At 44.7% G+C, this 13,761-nt stretch overlaps 1 protein-coding gene across 4 annotated transcripts in view; it reads right to left on the reverse strand.

Annotated features, from left to right (window-relative positions):
* SYNE2 (spectrin repeat containing nuclear envelope protein 2) overlaps positions 1–12,780 on the reverse strand; it is a 379,741-nt gene extending 366,961 nt beyond the window's left edge. For all 4 annotated transcript variants that reach the window (XM_055289134.2, XM_055289133.2, XM_055289132.2 and 1 more), the window contains exon 1: positions 12,592–12,780. The gene's annotated coding sequence lies outside the window, so the exon portion shown is untranslated. The remainder of the gene's footprint in view (positions 1–12,591) is intronic.
* Positions 12,781–13,761: the final 981 nt, after the last annotated feature.

The raw sequence follows: 13,761 nt of genomic DNA on the forward strand, positions 1-13,761 counted from the left end.
GGCCTGGCAATACACCCTCAGCTCAAATGGCAAATGTTTTACAAAATTAGCCCTAACTTCCCCAAAGTTGGCATCACTTGCTTTATGCACCACAGCTTGTACTTCAGTTGGCACTTCTTCCATTCTAGATAATACTACAGTGACTTGTTTACAAGGTCATCTCCCCCAGTTCCTGAAGAATTAGGGCTCATATATTATTCATTTCTGACTGTCCCCTAAACACCTGATACCTAGCCCCTTGTGTACTGCACCCTTGAACTGAATGCAATAACTAGCATTTGTTACCATGTGTTCTGTAGGTACTATGCTGTCTGTTACCCGTATTATCTCAGTAATATAAGTACGTGGGATTTTAGTTTCACTTTTACAGATGAGGAAACTCTACTCAGAGAGGTTAAGTAATTTGCCCAAAATAACACCTCTAGTACATGGCAAAGCTAGAATTTGAACCAGGGGTCAGGCTGATTTCAGAAGCCATGCTTTTTAACCACTATACTATACCACAAACATTTCTAAAATTCACTTGTTCCTTTAGAATGTATGCACATGGGGTATTACTCAAGATCAACACCCCAGGAAATAATATTTAATCCTATCAGCACATGGAGGTCCTTTTGGTTCTGCTCTAGTCCAGGGGCATAAACAGGCAGACTCATGATATCCCAGATTCATTTATTTTTCTCCTTTTTTACCACCACTCCCAGTCCTCACTACCCCGAAAAACAAATTAGAAGAGAAATGATTTGGAAGGTAGAGATAGAAAAAGAATTCAATCTTTCACTCCTTGTGATACACATAATAGTAATAGTAAGTGTATAAGATTTAGCAGCCATATATAACCTAAAAGAATCTGTTGGATCATTTCAAAACATGCTCACCCTGCTCAAACCTGAAATCAACAGCAGTTGCTAAGAAAACACATGACCGACTGCAAGACAACATGATGACTCACCCAAGGAACAAGCTTACCTTCCAGTTCTCAGAAACCATCACCAACAGAGAGTCTTTGTAACCAAATCATCAATCTGTGGTTACAGATATTCAGAAGTTTCTTTTCATCCAGCTCAGAAGGGAATATAATCAGTACTGGATTAAACACTTTTATAAAATTAATTATTACCCAGCAGAGGGGAAACTTTCTGCAAAGAAAAATGTACAAAGACTACAAAGGTAACTTATTTTCTTTTAAACAAAGATGTATTAACAGAGGAAAGATTCTTACTCAACGTCATCAAATGAGTGACTACAAGGGATATTCTAACAAGAGCAAGCTTAGAAACCTATTTTCTTTGCCAATACACAAGTGCAAATAATAAAACGCATCTTGGCCGGGCGCCGTGGCTCACACCTGTAATCCCAGCACTTTGGGAGGCCGAGGCAGGTGGATCACCTGTGGTCAGGAGTTCGAGACCAGCCTGGCTAACCCCGTTTCTATGAAAAATACAAAAAATTAGTCGAGTGTGGTGGCGTGCACCTGTAATCCCAGCTATTCAGGAGGCTGAGGCAGGAGAATTGCTTGAACCTGGGAGGTGGAGGTTGCAGTTAGCTGAGATCACACCACTGCACTCCAGCTTGGGCAACAAGGGTGAAACTCCATCTCAAAAAAATAATGATAATAAAAATTAAAAAAAACATATCTTTAACTCTAATAAACAGAATTCTAATAAACAGAATTCATGATAATCATTCCTTTTTTTCTTTCTGAATCACTATCTCAAATTTTCAAACTAAAAGCTCTAATATGCATTATTCTACCAACAATCCCATCATACACCGGCTATAACCCACCATTATACTGTAGTAACAGCTTATATGCATTTGAGTTGTGGCGGGTTTTTATTTGTTTTGGAGGCATGGGAGACAGTCTTGAACAGCTTATTTATGTTGTTGAAATGTACAATTAAGATAAAAATATCTTCTGAGTAATATTTTAAAATGAAAATTAGCTAACTCCTATGGTATGACCCATTAATTCATGTATCACACAGAAGCGGGTAAAGATGAAAATCTCAGTCATAAGTGATACAATCAGCTTTTCCTCAGGATACCACAACTTGTCCTCCAAAGCCAAAGTAGGAGAAAACAGGTGGTATGTCTGTAAATCAATTCTGTCCCCTCTCCAAACATGAACTATCCCATAACCTGATCTCCTACTGAATGTGTTATCTCTAACCTTGAAAAAAAGACAGCATGGAGCACATTGACTAAGATGAATGGATTTTTAAAATGTATTATGCATCCCCACATGCTGAATACCTTTTCTTTCCAAATGAGGCAATATAACTGCTGAAATGAGTAGTGAGAATTCTTAATTTACATATATTAAAAATCTGCCCCAAGGCCAGGCATGGTGGCTCAGGCCCATAATCCCAGCATTTTGGGAGGCCGAGGCAGGCAGGTCACTTGAGGCCAAGAGTTTGAGACCAGCCTGGCCAACATGGTGAAATTCCATCTCTACTAAAAATACAAAAATTAGCCAGGTGTGGTGGTGCATGCCTATAGTTCCAGCTACTCAGGAGGCTGAGGCAGGAGAATCACTTGAACCCAGGAGGCAGAGGCTGCAGTGAGCCAAGATCACACCACTGCACTCCAGCCTGGCAACAGAGTGAGACTCTGTCTCCAAAAAAAAAAAAAAAAAACTGCCCCAAAACCTTCTATCTACCTTCCTAAAAACCTGCCTTTCAAATTAAAATTTCCCCTTCATGTGCAATAATTTAATTTTGGCAGGGCATGCGTGTATAGTCTTTCTTACTATTCTAGAATATTATCTATAAGTAGAATGCACGTATTGCTAACATAATGACAGTAAATAAAATGTTTTAATAAAATGTATTCACGGTAGTGACAAGTATACTTATTTTTGCCAGGCACGGTGGTTCACGCCTCTAATCCCAGCCCCTTAGGAGGCTAAAGCAGGAGGATTTCTTGAGCCCAGAAGTTTGAGACCAGCCTGGGCAACACAGTGAGATCTCGGTCTCTACAAAATATCAAAACACGAGGCTGGAGGATCACTTGAGCCAAGGAGATCGAGGCTGCAATGAGCCATAATCACACCACACTGCACTCCCACCTGGGTGACAGAGCAAGCCTTCACCTCAACAACAAAAAAAGTATACTTACTTTTGATAGATGTTATGCAAATAGGAATATATGTACATGTGTCCAACTGTTGTTTTGTTTTATCCACCTTTTGTGTAAATTAGCTCCAGATAAGTTTTATCTATAATGTAAGGGAAACCAGGAAATGGCTACATATGATTCGGTTTCAAATTCATTTCTAGCACTTTAATATCTCAAATAATTTAAAATCCAATTATTTAAGGATAAAATGATATGATGTATGAAATTTCCTTCAAAATAATCCAGCACGGGTGGGATATGTGAGGACATGGGTAAAACCAGATTGACAGGATTTAATAATATTCATTCTGGGTAATCGTTATGCAATAGTACATTTTACTATTATCTCTGCTTTTGAATATATTTGAAATTTTTCATAATAAAGTTTTTTAAATCCAATTTACTATTGCTCCACTGTCACACATAACTGTATCATTTTGAATTTGTTTTACGTGCTCACTTCAGCAACACGTATAGTAAAACTGAATTTGTTTTACCTACATTCCTTTTTTTCTTTTTAGATGGGGTCTCACTGGGTCTCTCACGGTTCACTGCAGCCTCAATCCCCCAGGCTCAGGCGATCCTCCCACCTCAGCCTCCCTAGTACCTGGGACTACAAACATGCACCACCATAGCCCAGCTAATTTTTTTTTTTTTTGAGATTGGGGTCTCACTATGTTGCCCAGGCTGGTCTCAAACTCCTGGGCTCATGTGATCCTCCCGCCTCAGCCTCCCAAAATGCTGGGATTACAGGCATATGCTACAGTGCCCAGCCTACATTGCAATTAATGTTTTATATGATATTAGTGCCAAATAATGCTCTTAAAATACAACGGGATGGGGCCAGGTGCGGTGGCTCATGCCTGTAATCCCAGCACTTTGGGAGGGCGAGGCGGGCGGATCACAAGGTCAGGAGTTCGAGACCAGCATGACCAACGTGGTGAAACCCCATCTCTACTAAAAATACAAAAATTAGCTGGGCGTGGTGGCACGCACCTGTAATCCCAGCTACTCAGGAGTCTGAGGTAGGATAATCGCTTGAACCCAGGAGGCGAAGGTTGCAGTGAGCCGAGATTGTGCCACTGCACTCCAGCCTGGGCAACAGAGCAAGACTCCGTCTCAAAAAAAAAAAAAATACAATGGGGTAAATATCACATTTCTTAACCATATGCATAGACTTGAAGAGCTAGAAAAAAATCCCAAAGATTGTCTAATCCTCTATGCCCATGGTTCACAGTCTGGAGCATGCATCAGAATCACTTAGAAGGCTTATTAAACACAGATTGCTGGGCCCCACTGTCAAGGTTATACTCAATAGGTTGGCTGCTCCTGGTCCCTGGACCCTACTTTGAGAACCACTGCTCTAGCTGACCATACTTTGCCCTGCTCATGTTTCCACTGCAGTGACTGCCAGTTACCCCACTGAGATTGCATGTTCCTCTGCTTATGGGCCTTTCTGCTTCTAGACAGCTTTACTAGTGGCAAGAGACATTGACTTTTATCTGTGTGTCAGAGCCCAGATTCAGTAAGTATTTAAAAAATAATTTGTTGAATGAATTAAATAGGGGTACATTTACACAGCCCGATAGAGAAGAGCTACTCACTGATAACAAACTGCACCCAGTGGTAGTACCCAAAGGGAGAATAAAAGTCAGCTGGAACCAGAGCAACAAGTAATTGGCAAATTCTAGAAAAATCTAAGCACCAAATCTCAGATTGAAGTTTCCAATCAAATATGGACACTGACGAGCAAAAGCTTGAGGCTCCTTTTTGTCAAATGTGTTACTTTGACCTGAGGGGCTATTAGCAAGTGCTTTTCATCTCACACACCATCAAAAGAAAGATGCTTTCACACTTATCTTTCAACTCAACGTTTCTCAGGGTCTGGAAAATGTCAACACAGGAAGATTGATTCCTTCTCCCCATTCACCTCCCTCCTCCTAATGCAGCCCAGAGGAAAGAAAAGGAGGCAGTGCACCCTGCAGAGCCTGTCTGGAGGGGAGGGTTCTCCAAGTGCAGGTGCTCTGAATATTGTAATACCCTGCAGTATTCTAAAATATGTTTCTGTAACAGTAGTGGTCTGCTCTATGATAATTTAGTGGATTTAGTTTAAGAAAATTAGTTTCTAGGCCAGGCACAGAGGCTCACACCTATAATCCTAGTACTTTTGGAGGCCAAAGCAGGTAGATCACTTGGGCCAGAGAGGCAGAGGTTGCAGTGAGCCAAGATCGTGCCACTGCACTCCAGCCGGCTGGGCGACAAAACTAGACAGACGGAAGGAAGGAAGGAAGGAAGGAAGGAAGGAAGGAAGGAAGGAAGGAAGGAAGGAAGGAAGGAAGGAAGGAAGGAAAGGGAAGGGAAAGGAAGGGAAGGAAGGGGAGAAGGGAGAAAGAGAGAAAGAAAAGAGAAAGGAGGGAAGAAAGGAGTGCAGTCCACTCCTTTAGTGCAGGCTGCACATAGTGACTTGCTTCTTTGTTTTCTCTTTTTCCCAAGGCAGAGTCTTGCTCTGTTGCCCAAGCTGGACTGCAGCAGCATGATCTCAGCTCACTGTAACCTCCACCTCCCGAGTTCAAGCAATTCTCCTGCCTCAGCCTCCCAAGTAGCTGGGATTACAGGCATGTGCCACCACGCCCAGCTAATTTTGTATTTTTAGTAGAGATGGGGTTTCACTATGTTGGCCAGGCTGGTCTCGAGCTCTTGACCTCGTGATCCGCCTGCCTTGGCCTCCCAAAGTGCTGGGATTACAGGTGTGAGCCACCACGCCCGGCCAATTTTAAAAGTATTTTTAACTAAATACAAATAAAATCACACCATATCAAAATTTGTGAGATGTCACTAAAGTAGTACTGAGGAATAAATTTAAAAGACTAAACACCTATATCAGAAAAGAAGAAAAGTCACAAATCAATGACCTAAGGAAACTGGAATAAGAACAAATTAAACCCAAAAGTAGAAGAGAATAATAAATAAAGATTTGAGTGAAAATCAATTAAAGAGAAAATAGAAAAATATTAAACGATATCAATGAAACCAATAGCTGGTTCATGGAGGTCAATAAAATTAATAAACCTCAAGCCTGGAGTGTCTCAACCCTGGCACTACTAACACTTTGGCTAAATAATTCTCTATTGAGAGGATCTCACCTATCCACTGTAGGGTGTCTAGCAGCATCCTAGACCTCTGCCCACTAGATGCTGGGAACAAATACCCCTCGTCCCTACACCAGACATGGTTTCCAGACACTCTCTCCAAAAATTACCAAGTGTTCCTGGCATAGGTGGGGTAAACTTCCACCCATATTCACACCATAAACAAAAATTAAAGTACATGAACCTAAATGTTAAACCAAAACCTATAAAAATTATAGAAAAAAATCATAGGAGAAAGCCTTTTTGACTTTGAATTAGGCAGATTTCTTAGATATAATACCAAAAGTACAACCCATAAAGAATAAATTGACAAATTGTACTTCATCAAAATCAAGAACAGTATCTTCAAAAGATATTGTTAAGAGAATATAATAAATTTGCTATGGTTTAAATGTCCCCTCCAAAACTCTGGTGAAATTTAATTGCCACTGTAACACTATTAAGAGGCAATACTGTTACAATATTACAGTATTAAGAGATGGAACTTTCATCAGGTGATAGGTTACGAGGGCTCTGCTGTCATTAATGGATTAATGCCATCATCGCAGGAGTGGGTTCCTTGTAAAGGAATAAATCAGGCTGAGAGTGGTGGCACGCACCTGGAGTCCCAGCTACTCAGGAGGCTAAGGCAGGAGAATCGCTTGAACCTGGGAGGCAGAGGTTGCAGTGAGCTGAGATCAAGCCACTGCACTCCAGCCTGGGCAACGCAGCGAGACACTGTCTCAAAAAAAAAAAAAAAAAAAAAGGCTGGGTGCAGTGGCTCATGCCTATAATCCCAGCACTTTGGGAGGCCAAGGCGGGCAGATCACTTGAGGCCAGGAGTTCAAGACCAGCCTGGCCAACACAGTGAAACCCTGTCTCTACTAAAAATACAAAAAAAAAAAAAGGCCGGTGTGGAGATGCACACCTGTAATCCCAGCTACTCAGGAGGCTAAGGTACAAGAATCACTAGGGCCCAGTAGGGCAGAGGTTGCAGTGAGCTGAGACTGTGTCACTGCACTCCAGCCTGGGTGACAGAGTGGGACTGTGTCTTAAATAAATAAATAATAAAATAAAAATAATAAAACAGCTCCAGTTTGCTTCTTTCGCACCCTCTCTTTGCCCTTCTGTCATGTAATGATACCGCAAAAATGCTCTCACCAGATGTCGCCCCATCAATCTTAGACTTCCCAGATTCTAGAACCATGAGCCAATAAATTTCTATTCATTATAAATTACCCAATCTGTGGTATTCTGTAATGGCAGCACAAAATGGACTAAGATAAGACTGAATGGAAATATTTGCAAATCTTATACGTGCCAAATGACTTGCATCCAGAATACACAAAGAACTCTCAAAACTCAATAAGAAGGAAAACAATGCAAGAAAACGGGCCAAAAATTTGAGCAGACACTTCAACAAAGAAGATATGTGGATGGTAAATAAGCACATGAAATGATGCTCAACGTCATTAGTCATCAGGGAAATGGAAATTAAAACCACAATGAGGTGTCACTACACACCCAACAGAATGGCTATAAAAGCCTGACCACCCCAACTGTTGGCAAGGATTTGGAGCAACTGGAACCCTCATAGACTATTTTGGTTATATTATATAACCACTTTGGAAAAGTATAGTAGTTCTTTGAAAAGTTAAACATATGCCTACCATAGGATCTAGTCGTTCTACTCCTAGACATCTACCCAGGGGAAATGAAAGATATGCATGCAAAGACTGTGTATAATGTTCATGGCAGCTTTATTTTTAATAGCCCAAAACCAGAAACAACCTAAATGTCTATCAATGGGTGAAAAGATAAATGAACTGGGGTCTATCAGTACAAAGGAGTACTACTTAACAATAAAAGCGAGTCAACTATTGATACCATGTGGATGCGTCTCGAAATAATTATGCTAAGCAAAAGCCAGGCAAAGAAGAGAACTTACTACATGATTCCATTTACATAAAATTCTAAAAACACAAACTAATCCACAGAGACAGAAAGCTATCATTGGTTGTATGAGGAAGAGGGATTCAGGGTATAGCAAGGAGCTACAGGGAGACAGTTTCACAGGTCTATACATAAGTCAAAAACTTCTCAAATGTAAAAACGAGGCCAAGGGCAGACTCATGCCTGTAATCCAGCACTTTGGGAGGCTGAGGTAGAAGGATCACTTGAGGCCAGGAGTTGGAGACCAGCCTAGGCAACATCGTGAGACCTCTTCTCTACAAAAAATTTTACGGCCAGGCGCGGTGGCTCAAGCCTGTAATCCCAGCACTTGGGAGGCCGAGGCGGGCGGATCACAAGGTCAGGAGATCAAGACCATCCTGGCTAACACGGTGAAACCCCGTCTCTACTAAAAAAATACAAAAAATTAGCCGGGTGCGGTGGCGGGTGCCTGTAGTCCCAGCTACTCGGGAGGCTGAGGCAGGAGAATGGCGTGAACCCGGGAGGCGGAGCTTGCAGTGAGCCGAGATCGCGCCACTGCATTCCAGCCTGGGGAAGAGAGCAAGACTCCGTCTCAAAAAAAAAAAAAAAATTTTACAATTAGCCAGGCATGGTAGTGCGCACCTGTAGTCAGTTACTTGGGAGGCTGGGGTGGGAGAATCGCTTGGGCCCAGGAGGTAGAGACTACAGTGAGCTATGGTCGCACCACTGCACTCCAGCCTGGGTGATAGAACGAGACCTTGTCTCAAAAAAATAAAATAAGTGAATCTACACTACTCCAGACATAATCTTTTATTTGATGAAAGTAGGAAAGGGGGCATATGACACAGATCCTTTGTACATGTGAAAGCAAGTATTTTGTCTTTAAAAAGAAAAAAAGGAGGGGAACATACAGTGAAGACTCAGAGAATAGGCTATTGTATTTAATATTATTAATTAAGATGTTGCCAATCTGAAAGATCTCACAATAATAAAAAAGGAAAAATGATTGTATTGTTTCCAATTTGGCCTGTCCCACTCCCAGGCAGAACTAGAGGCTTCCCTCCTCCCACAGCCCCCAGGAGTACATGTGTATACTGCAATAGCCTGTCTTCCCACTAGACTAACAGCTTCATCAGGATAGGGACTATGTGTTTTGATCTTGACACAGTGGTCAAATACAGGTTTGTTAGAGTCTGAGAGCCTGGCTTTGTATTCTAGGCACTGCCACTCACCTACTGCATAATCTCAGAAAGTTATTCAATCTCCCTGATGCCCAGTTTTTTAAACCATAAAAAGGGCTAATAGGCTACATATGAGGATTCCATGTTAATTTCTCCAGAAAGACCCTGCATGATCTGACACCTGATTTCCACTCTGTCATTTAGTCCCACCCTCCCTTGACTTGACACTGGTCAGCCACAATGACCTCTTAGTTCCAGTAAATCCACACACCACCTAACTCTTTCCTGCCTGGAGGCCTTTGAGCATCCTATCTCTCTGCTGGATCTTCTTCCATGCCTGTCTCCTCTCTACAACCTCTTATGCCACAACAACATGGCTAGCTCCTTCTCATCTTCAAGTCTCAGTTAAATGTCACTTCCACCTAGAGGCCTTCTCACCAATATTCTAGGAGGCCTTGGTTAGTCTATGTCCCAGCACTCTGTTGTACCCTTCTTTCCACTCAACGCTCATTCAAGTTATTGAGGACCTACTATATGCCAGTTACTGTTCCAGATTCTGAAGATGTAACAGTGAATAAAACAGCTCTGATACAGTTCTGAAGGATATAAAATCTCCTGAAAAAGACAGACAATAAACTAGCAACATATGATACGGTAGGCAGCCATACGTGCTATGGAGGAAAAATAATAACTTATGAAAGGAGGAATGCGAGTCGCGAGGGTGGTTGTGATTTTAAATTTGGAGGTTAGTGAAGGCTCACTGACAAAATAACATCAAGTAAAGAAGTGAAGGGGGTGAGATCAACAAGAGCCATTAGAGATGTGGGAGCCAGGGACAGGGGGTCATTCCAGGCAGCGCACAGCAAGTCCAAAGGCCCTCATGCAGCAAGAAAGCTGGTTTGGCTGTAGACACTCGAGTAGGGAGGAGAGCAACAGATAAGATAGGAAAGTAACAGCATGGAGAGGCAGGGAAGCCAATAGAGGTTGTTCTGGGAGCCACTGTCAGGTCTTTGCCATTCACTCAGAGAGAGACAGGAAGCCAATGGAGGGTTTTGAACAGAAGAATGATGTGATCTGATTTACCTTTCAAAACCTGCTATTAGTTCAGCAATATATTTTATTTCCTGCCTAGATTCCCCACCTAGATAAGGGCAGGAATCACGACTGTCTTGTGCACCACTATCACCCCAACACCCAGCACAATACATTGTAGGTACTCAATAAATACTTACAGACGAAAAAGGTAAAAAGGTAATCTATGTAAAGTATCTACTGGTACAAAATAAGCATTCTATAAGGAGTAACTATTATTATTCAGATCCCCAGAAGCCAGCACAGTGGCTGGTATATGCAGGAGTTTGAGTAAATGAATAAATAACTTTGTGAAATTATTGAAAATATATATTTAAAACATATAAGTAATGAAAAATATGATAATGAAAAATGAACCAATTGCTTTTCACTCGTTCCCTTATTAAAATGTGATTCATTCAGTTTTTAAATTTTACATTAACTCTCACCTTATGCTAGTGAGAGCACTACTCAGAATAACCTCATTGTGACTCAGTTCTCTAAACAGTCTGCAATATCCTACAACATAATTAACAGGAATCCACTGAAATGCTAAAAAATGTATAATTTGGTAAATTTATTCACATGATTTTTCAAACAATTTTAAGGCTAGCTGACCAAAAGTGGTTTGAGTTTGATTTTTTTTTTAATTCAGATAAGCTTTGTTAATTCAAACATGTGGACAAAGACCTAAACATTTCCACTTTTTGCTTATTTTGACATCTCCATTCTTCACCACGAAAAAACTTAATGAGGATTACACCTGTTCCCACCGCCCCAGGGGGCTGGCCCGGGTAAAGCCGTTCAGTAATTGTCTCAGGAAAAGCCCTTGAGAGTCTCCACAGCTTTCCAGAAAGACAACTTGGAGAAGGAGCCAAGCATTAAAGCATGAAAACACACCAAATATTCATCCCATAAAAGCTGAACACTCTCCTCTGAACATGTTTACGATGTCTCAGCGGCAGGTACTGGAGTGGTGAGAAGGCCAGGTGTAGCCCGGCACGGTTTAATTGTATTCCCCACCTCTAAAACTGATCGAACCCATGCTAGCATAGCCACATAGTATCTGCAACGAAGCCTTCGGAACTTCTAGAAAAGCAGACAAAAGTTGCTTCAAATAAAACAAACTCAAAAAAAAAAAAAAAAGCGATGCCAAGTGTGGAGCGGCTCGAAAGAACCCTCACGGGTTGGCTCCGACATGCCGGTGCTTGTACACAATCGTGCTTGCGGCGTCCAGCTCAGACGCTCCCTTTCACGGAGGGAGGGGGAAATAACTTTCCGAAACAGCGGGCTTCCACAAACGCGAATGCAACACAGGACTTCTCAGCCTCCATCAAATAAGGCGCTAATGTTCCCAGCAGCACTAATTCCATACACAGCCCCCGCCCCGCCCTTTTCAACAGAAGAAAAATAACCTAAGGAGGAGAAGGTGCCACCGTCAGACCCTAAAGGCAATTTCAGACAACAAAGACCCCAAGCAATCAAAATGGAATTATAATCCCGGCCGTCCGAGCGCCCCCGCCCCCGCGGAGGCGCTAGGCTGCCGCACCCGCCGCCGCCCCTCCAGTGCCCTGGCCGCCTCCCCGCGCCCTCTCCAGCCCCGGTGCGCCCCGACCCGCGGGTCCCCGGGGCGAGCACCGCACCGCCCACGATCCTGCAATCTCTGCGCCGCGGCTGTCCGCCTTCCAGCTCACGCGGCGTTCAAAATCTTTCCCGCCCAGGCGTGACGCGAGGAATGAAAACAATCAGCGGCCCTCGAGCGCCGGGGCCTGGGCCCGGGAGGGGGCGGCCGGGGCACCCGGGCACAGCCTCCCGCGCAGCGCCTGCCCGAGCCGGGCGGACCGGCGGGCTGGGGCCCGGAGGTGACACAAAGAACCCGGAGAGACAAACGCCACCCGCTGGCGCTCGCTCCAATACCGGAGCGCCCCGCCCGCTGACAAGTTTGCGGCGCCCTCCGCACACCCCGCTCTCCCCACCCGAGCAAAGTTTCCCGTGGCCCGGCTCGGACCCCGGCATCGGGTCGCTTCCCGTCTCCCGCCGCCCCCGCCCCCGCCCCCGGCTCAGAGACCTTTCCCTCTCTCGCCCCCGCCCCTTCCCCTCCCTCCCACTCTCTCCGGGGCGCACCGGGGTGCTGGGGCCCCGCGGCCGCGCTCACCCACCGTCCGCCCGGCCGAGGGGCAAGGGCGCGGGCCAGGGCCGCCCGAGGTCGGCGCCCCGCTTGCCTGGCTTTCTGGATCGCGCCTTTTGCTCGCTCTCCCTCTCGCTTTTTCAGGTCCGGCCGAAGGCTCTGGGCGCAGCTGAGCGCGCTCCGCTCCTTGGCGCTCGGAAAGCGGCAAACCACGCCCCGCGCCTTCCCCGCCCGCCGCCCGCCTCCGGGGCCCGCGCTCGCCCCTCGGCGGCCAGTGTGGAGCGCGCCCGCCAGCGCCGGGGCGGAGCAGCAGGCCCCGCCGCAGTCCGGGGCGGGCAACTTTCTCCCCGTGTTTTGGGACATCAGAGGTGGTGTGAGGGAGAGACCACCTCGCAATGCAGGTTCACGACCCTTTTCTTACCCGGGGCTGGGTAAACAGGAGTCACAAGCTCCCTCACAAAGCTCTTCTGGACGATTTCAGCAGGGGTCTTCTCCAACACCCGTAGATTCCTGGATCTTGGAAGTAGGAGTTAGAGAGCAGATCTGCGATTAGCTACCAGACCATGAGCAAGTCATTTCACCCTGTGGGCTCTTTGTAAAACGAGGACTTTGGATTCGAAGGCCTTTAAAATCTGGATCCGTATTTCGTAGTGTGGTCCGGATCTTGGGGTAACTGGAGAGAAGGGGAGGCGTTTGTTAATGCAGATAACTGGGTTCCTCCTTCCCCTTGGATGAGGAGAAGTGGAGAGCTGTCTCAGTCGTCCGACGCGACATACATCATCCAGGTCTGAAAACTCACTGCGAACTGCATCCTTGGAACTGCGTCTTGCAGGTGCCAGTTTGATTTTCCAGCCCATACTCAGTCCCTTGGGACCCAGGATGATGTCACTTGACACCCACTTACCTCTAGCGCTGTGATTACAGTATTACTAAGGCACTTGAAGTTCCAAATAAAAGGCGCACCTCACTATTATTACATAAAGAAGCAGAGGCTTTTCAATATTTCTCTATTGAGTTTCTATCACAATCAAATTTAACTTTTTCATTTTTTGGACAGGGTCTCACTCTGTCGCCCAGGCTGGAGTACAGTGGCGCGATCTAAACTCACTGCAGCCTCTACCTCCTGGTCTCAAGATGTCCTCCAGCCTCAACGCCCCCATTTCATCCATTTCATTCCCCCCCCCCCCCCGCCCCGTTTAGT

Source organism: Symphalangus syndactylus, chromosome 8 (assembly GCF_028878055.3).
Source record: "Symphalangus syndactylus isolate Jambi chromosome 8, NHGRI_mSymSyn1-v2.1_pri, whole genome shotgun sequence".
Lineage (NCBI taxonomy): Eukaryota > Metazoa > Chordata > Mammalia > Primates > Hylobatidae > Symphalangus > Symphalangus syndactylus.